The following is a 19,557-nucleotide window of genomic DNA, read 5'->3' as shown; positions in this document are numbered from 1 at the left end:
AGCAACTGGGGTATCCGGGAATGTTTCTTGGAGGAGAAAGCATGTGACTTGGACTTTAAAGGATGGTTAAAAATTTTAGTAGGTAAAGAGGAAAAGGGATTTTTTTTTTTGGAGGGGGGGAAGGCAAGGCAATTGGGGTTAAGTGACTTGCCCAAGGTCACAAAGCTATTATGTGTCAAGTATCTGGGGTTGGATTTGAATTCAGGTTCTCTTGACTCCAGGGCTGGTGCTGTATTCACTGTGCCACCTAGCTGCCCCAGGGAGAGGGATTTTCACAAGTGATTACCCGTGTCTGGGATGTGCTCCCCATTCACCTTTACCTGGGCTAATCCTTGGCTCAGAGTACTTTCCAGGTCCCATCTCCTACCAGAACCTTTCCCTCAGGTATTAGCTCCTTCTCTCTTTTGAAAACACTGTGTTATTGTGTAGATTTTATATTCATTTACTTGTGTAATCAAGGCATCTCCCTACTAGAAATAAACTCCTTTGAACTTTAACATCTAAGGCATTACTGTGAATGAAGTAGACACTTAATTGTTATTTATTGAAATTGTATTATATTCCAGAACTGAATGTCTTGGAATCTGGATGATCTAATTTCAAAACCATCCTTGATTTACCAGCTGTATGACCCTGGGCAACTCAAGCTCTTACTCATGGCTTCAGTTTTCTTATCTGTAGAATGGGGATAGTAGTTCTAGTACCTTTCTTACAGAGTTGTTGAGATTTAAATGAGATCAGGTACTTAAAACAGGATAAAAACTAACAGCTATTGCTAGGATTGTTATTAGGCCAGTAAACTTCCCTCTGATAACTAACATTCAACACAAGAAGTAGCTTAACAGGCACTTAAAAAGCTTTACATTCTTGTTAGGAGTACCCCTTCCCTACAATGCCTATAACATCTTACTTCTATCTCCTTCTTTTCTTTCTCCCTGGTTATGCACTGTAGTTCAAGCTAAATTTCTCCCATGCCTACCACCTTGTAGCACAAATGTAGATGCTATGTAGTTATATACCAATCATAGGAGGGGGGTTCTCCAACATATTTATTGAAATACATTGGATAGAAATTCACTTCAAAATTCTTGCTTCATTGTTTATCTCTCCGTTTATCCTCATTAATGTATGATTTTCTATCTTTTTCAACTTCCTTAGCAGTCCTCCGTCCCTCCCTTTAAAATAAATGAATCTAGGTGGCACCATGGATAGAGTGCTGGGCCTGTAGTCGGAAAGACTCATGTTCCTGAGTTCAAATTTGGCCTCAGACACTTAACTAGCTATGTGACTCTGGGCTAGTCACTTAACTCTGTTTGCCTCAGTTTTCTGTAAAATGATCTGGAGAAAGAAATGACAAAAGCACTCCAGTATCTTTGCTAAGAAAATCTCAAATGAGATCACAAGAGTTGGACATGACTGAAAACGACTAAACAACAAATTATAAATGTTTTTTAGACATATGTTCCAGGTAGAATCCAAAATTCCACATGTTAAAATGAGAAAATGGGGAGTGGATCTATCCTTATCCCAGGTGATAAATCTAGAAATTCTGAATAAAGATAGGGGATCATCACTGGGCAGAAAGGACAGAGAGAAGAATGAGGGAAGAAGTGTCTATGAAGCCTCTGGGAGGAGGGGGAAATGATTATCTATGGCTTAATAATCTCAGAAGTTTTTTGTTTTTTTTGGTTTTTTCCTGGGAGAGAAAGAAAGTACAGGTGTGGGCCTCCTGGACAGACATTCTAGGGAAGGAGAGGGGAACCTCACTGAGTTTATCCGATACTCCTCATATTACAGAGTCAGACCAAATATACTTTCTCTTTGGACATGTCTGTGATCTGATCCTTAGTTTACCCTGAGGCTGGAGGCTGAATACATTGCCCGTGTTGTATATCCTGAGCTTCAAGCTCACTGTCATGGTCAGTAGCTGGCAGCATTGGGAATGAGGGTAGATAAGGAACCTGGTTAGATCTGACCCCCAGAGAGAGGCTAAAGAAGTTCTATCTAATACCTGGTTTGGGAATGAGGCAGTATTTAAGCTGGGTACACACTATAATCAATTCTGGTGAATGATTTTCAAGCCAGTTAATCTTTTGTGAAGTTCATGCTGTAGTGCACAGGAGAATAAGAGATTAAATGGCTATCTAGGGAATTTGTAGCAGCTTGGCAGTGGTGTACTACTATTTGTTCCTGTTTTCTTGACTCTTTCCTCTCTCTCATACCCCAAAATCCAATCACTTGTCGATCTCAGTTGATTTTAACCTCCACAAAATCTCTACTGTTCATCCCCATCTCTTCACTCCCTTGACTTTTCACCTGAATTATTGTAATAGTTTCCTGATTAATTACCCTGACTCCCATATCTCTACACAGCTGTCAACATAGTATTTCTGTATCAAAGTATGGCCACATCACTGTTATGCTCAAAAATATGCAGTGGTTTCTTGTTGTCTCTAGAAGAAAGGAGTTGGATTTGTAGGATGTGGCTATTTTCACTCAGTTATTGAATATGGTGTGTGCTGCTCCAGAGCTAGAATGCAGAGTAGTACATCAAAGAGAGAATTTGAGTGATGATGACATATCCTGCAGCTTTGACAGTCTCCACTAAGTTGAAAAAGTTGAAAATTACAGGCCTAGTCAAGGATTGTGCGTTTCTTACCTGAGAACCAGCTGAGCTAAGTTGAGAGAGAGGCTTATATCCAAAGAATTATTTACTAGGTAATGCTTTTTATTCAAGGTAAATTTTATTGACATCTTTTGCTTTTATATCACTTACCTTTCCCAATGTATCTCTCCATTCACCCCACCTTAAAATAAAGAAGAAAAGAAAAAGAGTAGTTAAGGAGAAATAACATATTAGAAAAAAAATATCATACCATACTCATAGTCCTCCATCTCTGCAAAGAAGGGGAGGAGGTCCTTTCATATAACCCCTTTTTGGAGTCAAGCTTTAAGCCAGGCTTTGTCTGATCATGTCTAGAAATGCTTAACATGAAGGTACCCTGAAGGGTCTTAAATCTCCTAAGATTGAGGTATTCTTCATCCCAGTCACCATCCTTGCACCCTGGCTCTCTTTCTGTTAGATGCTCTTTCAGCTCACACTTTTTTTCTTGAATGTTCTTTCTTACTGCTTCCAGAAGCTGAAGATTAGAGTTCACTTAGTGTGTAGACAGCATGAACTGAACTAGGGAGGAGTAAATGACTTCCTCCCTCTGTTCTTTTGCCCACTTTTTTATCTTTTCTCAAGAAGTTGGTCCTGGGGCATTTGCTTATGTTCTGTTTCTGTTGTCCTGAGTTTTAGGTCCAGGCAGTGATGTTCCTCAGACTGTGAGTAAGCCATAATGACCTTGGAGCCAGGAAGTCAGGCAGGATGGTGAAGCCAGCCAGTTCAGCAGAGATACTCTGTATAACCTGAATACCAAAACACTTTGGCATGACCATCTTTCCTCATTGATGGAGATCAATGCCCTACACCTGTGGGAGGGCTGGGAAAGGGTTAACAGAATCAGAGAGAAGACAGAAGAGAGTCTCTTAATTTCTTTTGGTCTCTTCAGGCTCTTTGGGTTCAGTAAGAACTTCAGATGCTTCTGGCTTCCATAGAGAAGATGGGGAGTGTCAATCAGGTTGCTAAAGGGAGAATAAGACTCTGGAAAGAAACTGGCATGAGAGGAGTTGGCAACATCCATGATGTCCCTATCCCCAGTTTGCTATGCTACATACATTGGCAAATTTCCCCTTGGGAAACTAGGATTTTCTTTCTTGGTTTAACTGATTTACCACACTCTCAATGGGAGAATTCATTCTGTTATGTCTGGCATACAGTCTAATATGTATGCTTTCTCTGATTTCTGTTTTGCTATTGAATGGAATTCTTTGCTACTTCTATGTGTGTATTAATTATGGAACTGGTATTTTAATTGGAAAGGGAGTCAAACTCTTGGATTTAAAACTTAAAGTCTTCCTTTCCTCAATAAGAAACAGCAATCAGAAGCTTAGCCTAAACCTGAAAACTGCATCCCCTAGACTAATAATATTTAAGGTAACAGATAAATCTAATTCTAGCCCGATACTCCCTTTGTCTGAGAGGAGTAGAGTGGTCAAGGATTTGGCTCCAACTTTCTACTTTTGCTGCTGGCTGGAATAAATGTCTCCCTTGGATAAGGGTGGGGAAAGAAGTGGCTAGAAATGTCTATTCTACCTTCTTTACTACATGTAGGGGTCAGTCTTATTACATGTGCAGGATCTTCTGGGATGCAGAATTAACCTGGGACGTTTCTTTCTCTTCTCTTTCCTTTGTCTTCACTTTCAGGTACAGGCAGTGATCTCTACCAAACTTTGAGCCATAATGACCTTAGAGCCAGCATGGCAGGTAGAATGGGATAGCCAGCTGGCCTGGCAGGAAAACCCTGAAAGAGCCAAAGTGCCTGGGACCCAAACCCAAAGTAAGATTAGAACTGAGAAGGACAAATGAAACAGAACAAGACAAACATCTCAGCACATTTCTCCAAGCCAGGGTGAAAGAGAGAGAGCCAAGTAGAAGGAAGTTCTTTCCTTTCCATTAGTTCAGTTCATGGTACCTACACGGTGAGTAAATTGGGATCCTTACCCTCTATACACAGCAGAAAAGAGCATGCAGGGAAAAAAAAATTGTGAGATAGAAAAGGATCTGGCTGAAAGAGACTGACCAAAAAAGAACAATTCTATCAGTGTCTCCAGTTTTAAAGATGCAGCCTGTTCCATTTCCACAGCCAGAGGAGGCTACATTCACCCACATGGTAGTGAGTGAAGAGTACCTCCATCTTAGGACATCTAGGGTACCTCAGTATTAGGCAGATCTGGCAATGTCCAGGCTTACAAAGCTTTGGCATTATAAGTTTATAACAGTCAGTTCTGATGATTTTGTTGCTTTTTCCATTTACATTGCTTTGGTCATTGTACATATTGTTTTCCTGGTTCTGCTTACTTTACTTTGCATCAGTTCATGTCCTACCACACTTCTTTGTATCCATCCTGTTGAGAAGGGGATGAACCATCTTCATAATGAAGATAATTATTAAGGAGTACAGTGTTAATCTGATGAAACTATGGATTGATGAAATAAGTAATATTATATCAAAGAGAGCCACGCATTATGAAAAGCAACAGGATAGCATAGAAGGACTGCTGGTCTTAGAATCAGAAGATCTGAGATCTAGTCCTGGCTCTGACACTTCTTAGTTATGTAACCCTGAGTAACACACTTAACCACTGTGAGCATCCGTGTCCTTGTCAGAAAAACAGGAATCTTTATACTCCCTACATCAATGAGCTGCTGGCAGGAAAGAGATTTGTAAAGCTTAAAGTGTTATTTAAAGGTGAACCATAATTACAGAGCTCTCTTTCTGCCAGAAGCAAAATAACCAATAATTTTTTACTTGCATTAATGATGATTTTATCCTTCAAAAGCTCTCTCAGATCTGTTCTCCCCAAATTGAGAGTGCATGGCATGCTACTCCAAGCTTTCCTTTCCTTTAATGCAAAAATAGGAGGAAATAATAAAGGGAAATTATATTAAAGACCTGATTTTGAACAACAAAGGAATTGGTTTTTGGAGTGAGTACTTCCCTCTAAGGTTCTTATCATTTCCACTCAGAATCCAGTTTTTCTTTATTGGTGACAACCAGAACTTTCATGTCATTTCCCTTTATTGATTCCTTTAGCTTTTATGTTAACAGAGAGGAAAACTGGGGATAGTATGCTGCCATCTACCCCAAATTTGGAGAGAACTGACTCCAAAAGGTGTATAGAAAGTATCCACACATATTAGCGTTACCTATAAAGAAGCTATCTCTGACTTATTCTCTATACTGGATCTTCTTCAGAAGATCCAATTTTTGTGAGCAGCAAGGTGTGGCACAGTAGATAGAGTACTGCACTTGATATCAGAAGACCTGAGTTCAAATCAGACCCCAGATGCTTATTAACTGTGTGACCTGAAACAAAACACTTAACCAGTCTGCCTCAGTTTCCTTTACTGTAAAATGTAGGTGACAATAGCACCTACTTCCCAGAGTTACTGTGAGTATGAAATGAGATAATATTTGTAAATTGCTTAGCACAGTACTTGCCATAGAGTAAAAGCTTACCAAATGCTTTTCCCTCTCTCCTGCCCCCATGACAATAAGGAACATCTTTGAAATGTGTGTCTTCCTTTTGTCTTACTAGATTGGATATTGATGATCACAAGGTCATCCAGATACTCTTGTTTGCAGGTGATATTGTGCTAATTACATCTTGTCCTGAATCATTTCTTATGTTTTTCAAAACAGAGAGATGTAAGTCAGATGTTAGCCTAGGTGGTGGATTCAGTACTGGCTGATTGGTCAGACCCTCAAAATAGTCAAAAATGGACTGATGATATTTTGAATGAGGTCCCTAGAGGATGAACCTTAGTGATCTGTCTTTGGACTTATAATATTCAGCATCTTGATTAATAACATATAAAAACATAGATGGCATGCTCACCAGGTGCTGAGAAAGAAATTAGTTATTGGGATGAATAAACTCCAAAATGATGGCAACATACTAGAATGAGAAGAAATACAATAAGATAGAATTTAATGGGATAAACAAAAAGCTTGTCACAAGATGGGATAGGTTAGACAATAGTTGTAGTAGCAAGGATCTGGGTGGTCTGAGTGAAGTGGAAACTCTCTGTGAGTGAAGTGTGCGATCTAATAACTCCCTAAAACCAATGTGATCCTAGGCTGCAGTGAGAAAGTAGTTGTGTCCAGAATGAGGGAAGTGATAGTTTCGCTCGTATTTGATAGAAAGCTATCAGGCTAAGCCTTCTCTTCTCCAGACTAATTAAACGTTGCTAGTTCCAAGAAATGACCCTTATATGACTTGGTTTTGAGACTTTTTGCCCCTGTGGTCACTCTTATCTAGTCATGTCTTTCCTAAAATGAACACAGTGTTCCAGAAGTGACCAGGGCAGGGCAGAACATAATAGAGTAATAATTATTGTTATTATCTGATAATTCTAATTATTATTATATACAGCATATTATAGTTATTTGATTATTACTAGATGATATAATATTCATTCCTTATATAGCACTTTAAGGTTTGCAAAACACTTTACAAATATTATACCATTTTATCTTCAAAACAATTCCAGAAGGTAGATAGTAATATTATTCCTGTTTTACAGATGAGACAACTGAGACAGACTGAAGTTAAATGATTTGCCCAGAGGGATATAATTAGTGAGGATCTGAGGTTGGATTTGAACTCAGGTCTGGCGCTCTGGTTCTAGGGTTCTATCCATTGTATCACCTATGACCCCCCCTAATTCTTAACATGAATCTCCCTGAAGAGTGATAATTCTATCCCTGATCCTTAGCCCCTTTTGTCATTTACAAAAAGCCACACATTCATTTACGCATTTATACTCTGATGCTATTTATATATACAGTAACCTTTCCATTGCTCTCTTCTCTGTTTATCCTCTCATCCTTCATGCTTAACAACAAACATGGTAGTTCTGATCTGCACTGGAGTGGGGCAAGCTACTGAATTAGCTCCATTGATGTAACTACTGACATTATGTCAAAACCATTCCGTGCACACTGAAGACGTGTACAATTTGTCTGCAGCTTTCAAGTCTGCGCTTCTCAGCAAAGTATCTAACCAGATAATAGCTCCACAGACCGGTGTTTATGCACTCAAATTGCTCAGACATTTCCTGATGGAGCAGAAAGGCTGGTGTCTGTAGCCTGACAAATGCCTCCTGTGTAAAAGGATTAAGCATATTTGTAAGTGCTTGTGCTGGCTAGCTCCACTCTGGATTAGTGCTGGCTGGAGGGCTTGGAGATGTCTATTAGGATTCAGAAACTAGCAGCATTGAGACTGGTCATGTCCCCTTAATCAAATTTGCTCAGTGAATAAAACAAGAACATTTTGGCTTGGGGTGGGAAGAGTGTGAAGATGGCAAGGGAATATAATTACTTTTAGATTTGAAATTTGTGTTTAATGCCAATTTAGAAGGATGAATAGGTTGGGATGGAACCTATTGCCTTCAGTTTGCTTCAGTTCAACAAGAATTTATTAATTGCCTACCATATGTCAAGCACTGAGCTAAGCGCTAGGGTAAAGACAAAATGAAAGGATTCCTGCCCTCAAGGAGCTTATCTTCTATTGAGGAAAAACAACAAATATGAAATATGGACAAAATAATTCTTCGGGGCAGGAGTGAGGACTCTACTAACTGGGGGTAGGATTAAATAAGTATAGAAGTGGAAGTTGGACTAAATATTGCAGGAAGCTAATAATTCTGAGTGATAAAGATAAGAGAAAACTTTCTAGACTTGAGAGACTACCTTTGGAGATGGGTGATGGAATTTCATATGGAGGAGTTGCAGATAAGTCTGTTTGGCTGCGAGTTAGGGTAGGTAAATGAGAATAATGGACAATAAACTTGAAAAAGTCAGATTGTGAAAGGTTTTAAAAACCAAACAAAGGTATTTGTATTTTTTTTTCCTAGAGGCAAAGGGGAACTACTGAAGTTTCTCGAGCAGGACAGTGAATAGTGAGACATTTTAGGAATATCAATTTGTCAGCTATGTGAAGGATGGATTAGAGAGGGAAAGAGACTGTAGGTCACACGACCAATTGAGAGGTTATTGCTAATAGATATATGCTTTGAAGGAAAGGGAAGAAAAATACATCCACTCTTTGGATCAATTTCACTTTTTTTTTCTTTCCATTTCACCAGGGTTTGCATGGTTTGGAGAAGATAAACTTTTTAAAAGAGAAAACTTATCTGGTATACTATAAAAGTATCTTCTTCTTTTTCACCTTTAAGGTTTAGTTCACAAACTGCTTTATTTCTTGTTTCTCCAATAAGGTGGAGAGAGGAATGTCTCTCTCACTGTCTTATTATCCTCCATGTTCCAGTGGCCTTCACATAGTAGGGACCATAGTTGGAACATAATTGGAATGCTTAGTATCACTGTCCAACTTTTAAGTTCTCCAAACTCCTTTCTAATATTTAAATATTTTTGTGCTTCATAGCTATTTTATACAATCAGAAACTGCAAGTGGGAAGGGAACTTAATAGTCAGTCATAGGATCAGCGGATCAAGAGAGCTAATGGCGACTTCAAAGGTCATCCAGTCCAACCCTGTCATTTTACAGATGAGAAAAGTGAGGCCCAGGGAAGTTGTGACCTGTCTAAAATCACAAAAGAAGCAAACTTGATAGGCAAAATTTGAATGTAGATCCTTTGGTTAAAGAGTGAGAAAAAAAAAATTATTAAGTAACCAATTACTAGGGAGATCCAGAGTTTTTTCTCTTCCTATTTCCTCATTCTCTACTGGGTCAAGTCAGCATCTGAAGGACATTGCTGATGAGATTGGATTAGCTTGCTCCTCAATCTTGTTCAGATCCCACCCAAGTTGGAAAGCACATTGTGTTCTATTCAGTCTAGGGTGGAGGGTATGGAGGTGGTCTGAGAAAGAGAGTGATGGGGTCATGCCCCCCAGCCTCTCATTAGAATGAGTCCACCTCTCATTGTAATATTCATTCTTCCCCTTATTGTTAATCAGAATTGATTGCTACCCTCAGGAACACCCTTACTGCCAAGGGTATGTAAACATTGACTGGGTTCCAAGAGCGGTCTTTGGCATTCAGGAGTGTCACTGACCTCTTTTATTAATTATCTACTATTATAATTGATGAAATGATTAATTCCCAAGAAACTACATTTCTCACACTTTTTCTTCATACAAGAGTCAGTGTTTTTTTCTGTGTTGTACCATGACCAGAAGTCATTTAGTTCAACCTGTTATTAACAATTTCTTTGATAAACAGATATTCAGCCTTCATTTGAAGTCTTCCAGTGAATGGAGAGCTTACTATTTATTGAGGTGACCCTTTCCATTTTTTTGAGTCCCTCAGATTGTTATTATTAAACCCAGATCAACTCTATGTTTGCCACCAATTGTTCCTAGTTCTCCAGTTTCATGCTAAGAATAATAAGCCTAATCTTTGCACAAGAAAACTCTCTCTTCATCCATCTAAAGACTTCAATTTTATGCCTTCTAAATCTTCATTTTGGAACTTCATTAATACATTTTCTGCATATGAACCTGATCCTACTAAGGGAGAATTTGTTGAAACAAACTGAATTGAACAAGTAATGACTCCAAACTACAAACATTACATTGAAAGCCCTGTGTAATCTGGTACTACCCTATCATTACAGTTTTATCTGCTGCTGTACCCTTTAATGTGCTCTATGCTACAGCAGCCTAATTGAACTACTCTCTGTTATGCGTGTGTTTGTCCTTCATTGCCGAAGAAGACCATGCCATCAGAGAAATGATGATATGACTTGTACTTGACACTGTTTTGAGTGAGGGAGGGCTGTGCAGGTCACCAGCCTCACTTCTCCTCCAGAGCCATCTGAATCCAGTGACCAGATATTCATCAGGATGACTAGAGATGATCCAGGATGAGGCAATTGGGGTTAAGTGACTTGCCCAAGGTCACACAGCTAGTGAGTGTCAAGTGTCAGAGGTGAGATTTGAACTCAGGTCCTCCTGACTCCTGCACTGGTGCTCTATCCACTGCACCAACTAGCTGCCCCAGAACTGCCTTTGTTATGCAAATATTCTCTAAATGGCCTGGTCCATACTATTTCTTATACCTCCCTTCATGTATAAAATTCCTTTTATTAAAAGTGTATCTCAAAGTGTAGCTTTTCCAGAAAGACTTCCAGGATCCTCTTAGCCAGTAATTTTTTTTTCCATCTTGGACTTCATCTAGTGTCTTGTTCTTATGAACCCTTTTCTCTGTTATTTTGTAATATTGTCATTTGCATCTGTGTCATGACTCACGTAACTGAGGCTTCTTAATTTGAAATTGATGAAGTTTTTTTAATACCTGTATTTCAATATAAATAGATTCATTATAATCCTATATATTTTATGCATTTAAAAACCTTATTTTAATAAATGACCTATAGGTTTCCCTAGACTGTCAACAGAGTCCATGACACACAAAAGGACTGAATAATTCTTGCCCAAGACACTAAGTTTCAGAAGGGTAGGATTTATCTTCATCTAATCTTGCTAAAACCATACTTTGTATAGAGTAGTCATTTAATCAATGCTTGTTCATTTGACTTGAATTGAATAAGCTTACAGATATAAACATAATTAGCATATACTTCAGTACTTTAATGCATCTATTATCTGTTGATGTGTGTACTCAAATAGAAACCCATCCTGTGAGACTTCTACCTATGTATCCCCCAAAATCTTTCAAGAGGGGCCTGCCTAGCATATGGTGGAATGGCATAAAGGTGACATTTATGCAAATATAGTTATATTTTTCTTGCCTTTCTTTCACATGTGTCTTTTGCAGTGGGTTGGAAGCTTTATCTTAATATACAGGTCTCTAGCATCCAATGAACAATTTGTAGATAGTACATAATAAACTCACTCTGTGTGTGTATATATGTACATAAAAATAATATATATATGTATATATGTATGTGCATGTATTTACATACATATACGTTAAGGGAAGCACAACAAATGAAGGTCACTGACTGAAGTGGTTAAAAGAACAAAGGATTGGGAATCTAATTATTGGGATTCTTATTCTTCCCCTGACTTCCTCTTCTTATGGCAATCCAGAGGTGACTCCTTCACCCACTTCCTCCACACTGGAGACAAAGATAGTGCTGAATACACTTGACAGCAGCAGGAGAGATCCCAGTTGACTGAGTCGCTGACCATAGCCATGTTTCTGTTTTGTCCCCTAGAGCCTAAGAGGTAACATTTGGGTTCCACAGCAACCATTCTTTAGAAGGTTGCAGTTAATTTAGATCTATTGAGCTTAAAGGGATTGCCTTCTCTTTCTCTGTAGTAAATAAAGTTGTAAATAGCTTGGGGAAATTGATTAATGGTTCTAGTTCAGCTAAAGCGTTTAATCAATTACCAAAGTTGTTCTTTGGATACTGGCTTCTATGGAGAAGAGGTGAATGCCATCAGATACAAAGCAAAGATGTAGAATAGTATTCTAGTTTCAGTTACTTACTCTTGCCTTCTGACTCCCCCCAATACACAGGCATGATTGGAGCGGATTTTGTTGTTGTTCTGACCTCTTCTAATAAGAAAACTTAGCATAAGTAGCTAATATGGAGAAAGCTTTAGAAACAGGGTGGTGAGGTAGAAAGAGACTGAACTAGGGTGTCAGGAGGAAAGATTTTCATCCCTCCAGCAATTCTGCCCCCAGTTAGCACTATATAATCACAGGCAAATCACCTCATTTTTTTCCAAATCTGTTTCTTAATCTGTCAAATGAAGACTTTATAGGGTTGTTATAAGAATGGGATAGGAGAAGGAATTTCATTGGCATTAGGAAATCTCAATGAGGAAACTCCCTCAACTAATATAGATCAACATTTTTTCTGTAACTTATTGCATAGAGACACTGAGGTTAAATACCTTACCCACCACCATTCAGTTCTTACAGGTTTAAGGCAGCAGATCATCAGAGATGTTGCTTTAAAAATATTTATTTGATTCATGTTTGGAGGCATAGTGTTTCCTTTAACCAAAGCATTCAGCAGGACTCCAGAATATACCTATCACATTCTTCCTGTGTACTCTTCTCCTTTGAATTCTAGTTTTTCAAAAGTCCCTAACTTCAACTTGTTGGTGCAATGGATAAGGTGCCAGGCCTCAAGTCAGGAAGACCTGAGTTCAAGTTTAGCCTTGGACATTTACTAGCTGTCCTGGGCAAGTCACTTAATCCTATTTGCCTCAGTTTCCTCATCTGTAAAATGAGCTGGAGAAGGAAATGCAAAGCACTCCAGTATCTTTGCCAAGAAAACCCCAAATAGGATCATGAAGAGTCAGACATGAGTGAAACAACTGAACAAACTGCTTCATTCCCTTGTTCATGTAGGCTCAACATTTTCTCTCTCTTTTAGCTTCTTCCCTGCAAGTTCCTAGCCAGGATAAAACTTGTAGTGGATAAAGAGTGAAGTTTGGAGTTAGGAAGACCTAGGTAAGAATCTCACTGATGGGCTGGATGACTAAAGGGCAAGTTATTTAACCTTTCTATTTTATTTGTAAATAAGAGATAGTTGTTTCTACCATACTATCTAGTGAAAACCTAAGATAATAGGAGTAAAGGATTCTGCAAGCCTTAAGGGACTATATCGATATGAGTTAGTATTTTCTCACAGCTACCGCTCTTGCCATCAAAGCCTTCCTCTGACTTATTACCTCTTGATCATATAGTGATCATGTACTCCCACTGGGGTCTCTTTACTAGATCTCTTCACTAGACAAACATTACAAAGCTCTGTGGAAGTCAAGGCCAAAAGTATCTTTTCTTCTATCTTCTTCTCTTTTGCTCTCATCTTTTCTCTTTTTCTTATTTCTCTTTTGCATTTAAATATTTCTTTTCCCTGAACATATGTCCCTTTCTCAAAACTTAAAAGCACATAAAATTAGTTTATTCATATTATTAACAATCATCATAAAATAATGATAGTACTTCACTTCAAGGATTCATGATTTTTAAGATGTGGATCCATCCACGTTCCCCATCTTAGAAATGGTCTCTGTGAATTACTTTGTCTAAAAGAAAATCATCTCTTAGTGGCCAATACTTTGATGATGATGAACCTGTTAACCTTTACCTAGGATGGTCCATGGACTTTCCATCCATCATGGTGACTGTACTTGAACACTTTCCAGCTTGATTTAGATAGTAAGAACACATAAGCAAATCATCATAGAATTTCATAGTTGGGAGTCACTTTGGTAGTCATCTAGCCCAATCTACACCCACCAGAAGAAAACTCACACCATGATATGAATGACAATGGCCAATTGTTTAAAGATTTATAGTGAGGAAGAACCTCATGTTTGTAAAAGCAATTCATTTCATTCTTGGATCGTTAGGAAGCTTTTCCTCACTTCAAAGCTACTTTTGTGTCTTACAATATCAACCCATTGCTCCTAGTTATGCATTTAAACCTAATACTCTTTCTTGGTAGTTTTTCAGATTCTAGATAACAACTATTTTGTCCACCCTCAATCTTCTCATAGCCTTCTAGGATGCCAAGACACTTCTGTACAATGGTAAGATATCAGAGAAGAATTTGTTGGCAGGATGGACAAATGGATGAATAATGCCGATGCTATATTATCTTATACATTACTAGTTATTTAGAGAGAACTAAGGATTTTCAAATCTATTATCTCATTGAATCCTTGTAAGAGATCTGTGAGATAATTGTGGGAAGGATTATTCTATCCATTTTACAGATAAGGAAACAAGGCTGAGAGTGAAATGACTTGCTCCTTATAACTTCCATTCATTATTTCTGGTTCTGTCAGTTGGAGAAAATATTATTTCTCTTCTATTGTAGTTGACAGGTGTAAGAATAACAACAGCAAAAACAGTAACAATAACACCTAGAATTTACATCATGCTTTAAAGTTTGTGAAGGACTGTGTATACATATATACATATATATACACATAGACACACATATATACATATACACATATACATACATATGTATGTATGTATGTGTATGTGTGTGTGTCTATATGTGTGTGTGTGTGTGTGTGTGTGTATATATATATAAAATCTCATTTGAACCTCACAACACACCCAGGAGGCAGCTGCTTTGATTTATCCCCATACAGATGAAGAAACTGAGATTGAGAGAGATTCAGTGACTTGCCCAGGGTCACCATTATTAAATGTCTAAACAGGATTTGAATGCAGGTCTTCCTGACTTCAAGTCTAGTGCTTTTATTACCAGTGCCTCCTGGCTGTCTCGGTGCAAATCCTTGAAGGGAGCTATCATGTTCCCACTAAACCTCCGCTAATGGAAACATGGCTGGTTCCTCAATCTTATCCTCAGGTGAGTGATGCAATTCTGAGTCTCCTCACTATCCTGGTTTATCTTCTCCCAAAGAGTTCCATTCCATAAATTCCCCTCCTAAATTGTGTGGTCCAGAATTGAGCCGAGAACTTCCTTATGTCTCAGTCACCTTATGAGGGAATCCTTTTTCTCAGAGGTCAGCTATATTCTTTCCTTCTCTTTCCAAAGTCTAAAAGTATTTAAACAGTCTTAAACCATAAAATCACAAAATTTGAAATTTGGAAGAGACCTCAATGTTCATCTATTCCCACATTAAAGGAATCCCTACTATATCATACATAAACAGTTTGAAAATTGTGGAGAATCCATAAGAGGAAAACAATCTTGTTAGGTTGAAAGGATAAAAAAAAAATCAGGAGATTTGGTTTCATATCTGGACTATACCACTCATGAACATTTAGCTATTTTATATTTGAAAAAAAATATAATCTCCCTATGCCTCAGTTTCCTTCTCTGTAAAATAAGGGAAAATAGACCAGATGATCTCAAAGACCCCTTACTATTCTAACATTCTATGATTCACAGTTCTAACTTAATTAATGAATAATCCAGATCAAAGGAAGCAATAGTAGTTAAAGAGGAAAAAAAGAGAAAGAGAAAGTGAAAATTAGTTTCAAAGTGTGGGTGTTAATGACTTGCTCTGAATTTGAAATGCCAACGGGGTCTATCAATCAGGACACAAAATGAGGGATAGAAACAAATTAACACAGAAACCCTACCTCCTTTTGATTATCTGTAATAGGCCCAAGTTCTTGTAAGTTATTAATAGCAGCTAGGAAGCTAATTTGCTTAAGCTATTAAAGACTTCCTCATGGCAGCCTTTTTAAGGTTAGAAGGGCAGGTCACAGAGGAACTTTGGTACCAAGCCATGAGGACTAATTGTCCTTTTCATTAATAGGGGTAGAAGGTGAAGATCAGATTGGTGGCCCATAAAAGTTGGACTTTGCTCATAAGTGGGCTTCATTAAGTGATTGAGGGCAAGTCCTCTCCCCCCAGCCCATATGCTCTCTCTCTCTCTCTCTCTCTCTCTCTCTCTCTCTCTCTCTCTCTCTCTCTCTCTCTCACACACACACACACACACACACACACACACACACACACACACACAGACACACATACATAGAGTATATCCCAAACTTGCTCCCTAATGCTTTTCACAGAGAGATCCAAGTAAATGTCTAGATAGACAAAGTCTTCCATGCCTCTGACCCAAGTTTATCATCCTTTTCTTCATTTCCTCACAAATCTCTGCTTTCTGTCCAGCTGGTCTATAGAATATACTCATGATAACTTTTCAACTTCCTATCAGTTCCTATAAATCTGAAAATCATACCTCAGGAGATAAAGGGTTCACCTCCCTGGAGAGATGTTTAAGAAGGGACTGAATGACTGTATAGAGACATGGCAGAAGAGATTCATGGTCAAGTATGGACTAGATGACATATTGTTTTCCTTCCAGTTCTTAAATTCTGAAATCCTATCATAATATTGCTTCTATATCTTCTACTACAACACTATCATTTAAAAAACACTTATTTTCTGTATTTTGTGGCTTTTTAAAGGAAAAGAAAAGATGAACTGTGGACTTAAGAAAGTTTAGCAAATGAATGCATATTTGTAATGAAAGAAATTAAGGAGTCAAAGATGATTATAAAATTTTGAATCTGGGTGTCTAAAAGAATGGTGGTGTTATCAACTGAGATTAGGAAGTCAGGAAGAGGCCTGAAGAGGAGAAGATGATGAGCTCAATTTTGGATTTACTTATTTTAGGTGCCAGTGGGACATCTAGATGGAGATATTCAACAAGTAGTTGGTCATGTGGGCTCAAGAGAGAGATTAGGATTTATTATATAAGTTTTGAGTCATCTGCATTAATATTATAAGTGAGTAAATAGAATAACCAAGGGAAAGAGCATGGGGAGGGAGAAAAGAGGTCTAAGGCCACTAAAGCCTACCCATAATTTATGTGTGAAGAAGTAAGAGAAATCAAAGGAGAACGAGGACCAGAAGATGGAGCTGCTTTGGAAAGGGAGGGCTGAGTATCCAGAAAAAAAATGAGTAATCAAAAATGTAAACTGTCCCAGAGAAAGATGAGCACTAAAAATAGAAATAGGTCAATAAAAAAAAACCAAAACCAAAAACTTTGGTTTGGCTTTGGTGATTAGAAAGTCATCGATGACCTTGAGAGGAAGCTCCTCATTAGCATAGTGGGGAATAAATTTAGATTGCAAGACATTGGGATGTTGAGGAAGTGAATGTCGACTGTGTAGACTCTTAGTTTTAGGGGTCTAATGATGACTAGAATGGCAAACTTAAGATGATAGCTACAGACTAAAATGAGCTCTTGCCTTCAAAATATTGTAGCAGCCCATCTGCTACTTTGGCCATTTAGCAGATGTGACTTTTTGTTGTAGCTAGTCATTTAATGAACAGTTCCTGGTTGCCCAGCAAGAGTTGAAGTGCCCTGAGGACAGGATATGTGGCTTCCACCTCTTTCTCTCCCAAGGGCCTAACACAAGTTTGGGGCTCAGTAAAAGTTTATGGATGTTAATTGGCAGTAGTGACCTGAACTTCAGCTGCTCTTTTACATACCCACAACTGCATTGATCGGCTTCTCAGTGATGTATTTTTAGAAATACAGCATTTTACCAAGCACACATATCGAATCTGGGAACCAGATGGGTCAACCACAGTGTCAAAATACTTCTAAAGGGCCTCTTAGAAAAAGTTGTCTCCTATGACTTTAGCAAAGCAGCACAAAGAGAAGCAAAAAAGCATCCTTTTGCCAAATTTCTCATCAGTTAAACACAGAAAGCTTCAGACTTCCAGGAAAAAGTGTCAGGCAGATAAAAACATGAGGTTTGATAGCAAATGTAAAACTTAGAGCTGATTCCAAAAAAGAAAGACTTTGTAAACCTAATCATAAGAGTTAGCATTCATACAGTCCTTTAAAGTTTGTAAAGCACTTTACAAATATTTTCACATTTGATCCTCGCAACAACCTTATGAGGTAGGTAGTATTATTATCCCTGTTTTACAAATGAGGAAACAACCTTGGAAAGGTTAAATGATTTATTCTTAGTCGCTTAGGTGGTAATTTTTTTCTGATTGCAGGTCCAGAGTCTAATCTACTGTACTATCCAGCTTTAAGTTTACTTGAATGCTGCTCTAAAAATTTAAAAAAGTCAGAAGTTAATATGCTATTGTCCTTTTAAACAAGCAAAAGAAAGACTTTGGAAAACTGCTGTCTACCATGGTAGCAGTAGCAATAATAACACCATTAATAATATCAATATTTTTGTTCATTTCTTGTTTTTGAACTGGACCAGTGATATTAGTGATGTCTTCACTTGTTCACTAATTGAACTTAAGTGGGAGAGAGCTGCACATAGTAGTTTTCCTCACTCTCTCTTCCAGTCATCAGATTTCAATGGCAAGACAAGTCAAGATAACTGGTGATGACCTGGGCTTCAGTAGATGACTTTGGTGTTTTTGATGTCTGACTAAGCTCTAAGCATCCCACAATATGGGTTACTCAGGGAGTCTTAGAATCTCTGGTGGGATGGTTTGCTGAGCCCTTTTCAGAGCTGCTCATTCACCTTTGTTATCTACCTGTAACCCAACTTCACCTGTGGCTTCAAGAATCTTTACCATGAGCAGCAGCCACACCCTGGTATAACCATCTTGACAAGCTAGCTAAACCAGATTGAGTAACTGACAAACCTCAAACTCACTGATGAATTAAGAGGATGTCTACCCCAACCATGTGAAGACTTCCCCTGGAAGAATGGTCAGATGAGAATAATTTGTTCCAACAGCCGTGAATCAATATACTGTCTTCCTCAATGAAATGATTTCATCAGCCCAGGTATTCCCTCCACTACTGTCTGCATGCCTGCTCATCCTGTGCCCTTCTACTACCAATCTTTCTATGTCTCCATCCAACACAATGAAGATATTCTAGTTTGCTCCTGTCATTGAAATGATCATCAAAATTATGAGAGTAGTGACTATGTGACTTTACTTAAACTCTAGTATACCTCTTTTATCTCTAGGCTGAAAAGAACATACACTTGGATCTTGACCTTAGAGGTCATCTTGGCCAACTCCCATGTTGTACAGATGAGGAATCTGATGCCACAAGAGGTTAAGTGACTTCCTCAAGATCAGAGACATAGCAAGTGGATAAGAGGCAGAGGAAAGATTTGAGCCCAGGAGCTCTAATTTCAACTTCATCTCAGTTTCCACAGAACCACACTACCTTTAGATCAAATATATACTAATACTTTTCCCTTTTAGATTCTGTTTGTACACTATATATGTACTTTGATATTTACATATTTTATCCACATTAAAATACATTATCCTGGAAAGCAGAGATTATGATTAGGTTTTATTTTGTTTTTGTTTGGTTTGTTTGTTTTTCTGGTGAATCCTATGGATTCTTTCTCATAATAATGTTTTTGAATCCATAAAATAAAATACATGGTATTATAAAGGTAACCAATTATACTAAAGTACAGTTTTCAAAGTTACAATTAAAAGCACATTCTTAATCTAGCTTAAGAAATTCTCGTTTAGAGAAAAGGAATCAG

Source organism: Notamacropus eugenii, chromosome 4 (assembly GCF_028372415.1).
Source record: "Notamacropus eugenii isolate mMacEug1 chromosome 4, mMacEug1.pri_v2, whole genome shotgun sequence".
In the NCBI taxonomy this organism is placed as follows: domain Eukaryota; kingdom Metazoa; phylum Chordata; class Mammalia; order Diprotodontia; family Macropodidae; genus Notamacropus; species Notamacropus eugenii.
Note: the sequence above shows the minus strand (reverse complement) of the source record.